Consider the following 2,253-nt stretch of genomic DNA (forward strand, 5'->3'; position numbering starts at 1 on the left):
GAAATACACTTTTACACCACCTGTGGCAGTAATATTGACAGTCTAGTTGCCATTGTTGATTGACTTTAGAGTAGTCAGTGTGAAGCTGGTGTACTGTTGTCCAAACACGATCATGTGGTCTTGTCTACAGTCCAGCATGCTGGTGAACACGAGTGCTGAGGGGAGCTGCGGTTCATCTATAGAAAGGATAACTACCAGCATGTGCTGTGACACACCTGCACACCTGGTGAAGGAAGGGGGAGGGGATTAGCTGTAGACGAGGTGGCCGAGTGGTTAAGGCGATGGACTGCTAATCCATTGTGCTCTGCACGCGTGGGTTCGAATCCCATCCTCGTCGATATGTTATTTTTCACCAGTTGTGCAGCCAAAGAATAAATCACTGCAGTATTATTTAATAATACCACCTTAATGTTTGACAACCAACAATTATACACCTATTTAATAATACCACCTTAACATGTGACAACAAACAATTATACACCTATTTAATAATACCACCTTAACATGTGACAACCAACAATTATACACCTATTTAATAATACCACCTTAATGTTTGACAACAAACAATTATACACCTATTTAATAATACCACCTTAACATGTGACAACCAACAATTATACACCTATTTAATAATACCACCTTAATGTTTGACAACAAACAATTATACACCTATTTAATAATACCACCTTAACATGTGACAACAAACAATTATACACCTATTTAATAATACCACCTTAACATGTGACAACAAACAATTATACACCTATTTAATAATACCACCTTAACATGTGACAACAAACAATTATACACCTATTTAATAATACCACCTTAACATGTGACAACCAACAATTATACACCTATTTAATAATACCACCTTAACATGTGACAACCAACAATTATACACCTATTTAATAACACCACCTTAACATGTGACAACCAACAATTATACACCTATTTAATAACACCACCTTAACAGGGAAGAGGTCCAAGATGGCGCCGTGAACGGTCTTACATGCGGGAGCAGCATCTAAAAAAAGAACATCATCCTGTGAAAACGGCTCGTATAAGATTTAAAAGACACTTCATAGTTTTACTTTAATATTTAGTTAATTTTGTGTTTCATTTGGCTGGACTTAACGACTGCTCCTTTGAACTATGTCGACGTCTTCTGGCACGAAAAGGAAAGGTGTGGCGAAGAAAATGGCGGAAAATGCTACAACTTCTAACCCGCTATTTGGGAACTGCCATGACTATATCATCAATGGGGACGGCATGAGAATGCATGTCGTGAATGAAGAAGGTTTTCCTTCCCTGCCAGTAACACCGGAGAAGCCTCCCACCAAGAAAGGTAAAGATGAAATGGGCAATAGTGACATTGTTGCTACGCTATCCGTGTTAATTAACGCCCGCTCGGACGAGCTGAGCGCCCGCTTGGACGAGCTGAGCGCCCGCTTGGACGAGGTGAGCGCCCGCTTGGACGAGCTGAGCGCCCGCTTGGACGAGCTGAGCGCCCGCTTGGACGAGCTGAGCGCCCGCTTGGACGAGCTGAGCGCCCGCTCGGACGAGCTGAGCGCCCGCTCGGACGAGCTGAGCGCCCGCTTGGACGAGCTGAGCGCCCGCTTGGACGAGCTGAGCGCCCGCTTGGACGAGCTGAGCGCCCGCTTGGACGAGCTGAGCGCCCGCTTGGACGAGCTGAGCGCCCGCTTGGACGAGCTGAGCGCCCGCTTGGACGAGCTGAGCGCCCGCTCGGACGAGCTGAGCGCCCGCTCGGACGAGCTGAGCGCCCGCTCGGACGAGCTGAGCGCCCGCTCGGACGAGCTGAGCGCCCGCTCGGACGAGCTGAGCGCCCGCTCGGACGAGCTGAGCGCCCGCTCGGACGAGGTGAGCGCCCGCTTGGACGAGGTGAGCGCCCGCTTGGACGAGGTGAGCGCCCGCTTGGACGAGGTGAGCGCCCGCTTGGACGAGCTGAGCGCCCGCTTGGACGAGGTGAGCGCCCGCTTGGACGAGGTGAGCGCCCGCTTGGACGAGGTGAGCGCCCGCTTGGACGAGCTGAGCGCCCGCTTGGACGAGCTGAGCGCCCGCTTGGACGAGCTGAGCGCCCGCTTGGACGAGCTGAGCGCCCGCTCGGACGAGCTGAGCGCCCGCTTGGACGAGCTGAGCGCCCGCTTGGACGAGCTGAGCGCCCGCTCGGACGAGCTGAGCGCCCGCTCGGACGAGCTGAGCGCCCGCTCGGACGAGCTGAGCGCCCGCTCG

At 51.4% G+C, this 2,253-nt stretch overlaps 1 non-coding gene across 1 annotated transcript; it reads left to right on the forward strand.

Annotated features, from left to right (window-relative positions):
- The first annotated feature begins 255 nt into the window (after positions 1-255).
- trnas-gcu (transfer RNA serine (anticodon GCU)) lies at positions 256-337 on the forward strand. Its single transcript has one exon. It is a non-coding gene; the product is annotated as a tRNA-Ser (tRNA).
- Positions 338-2,253: the final 1,916 nt, after the last annotated feature.

This window comes from Entelurus aequoreus, linkage group LG13 (assembly GCF_033978785.1).
Source record: "Entelurus aequoreus isolate RoL-2023_Sb linkage group LG13, RoL_Eaeq_v1.1, whole genome shotgun sequence".
Lineage (NCBI taxonomy): Eukaryota > Metazoa > Chordata > Actinopteri > Syngnathiformes > Syngnathidae > Entelurus > Entelurus aequoreus.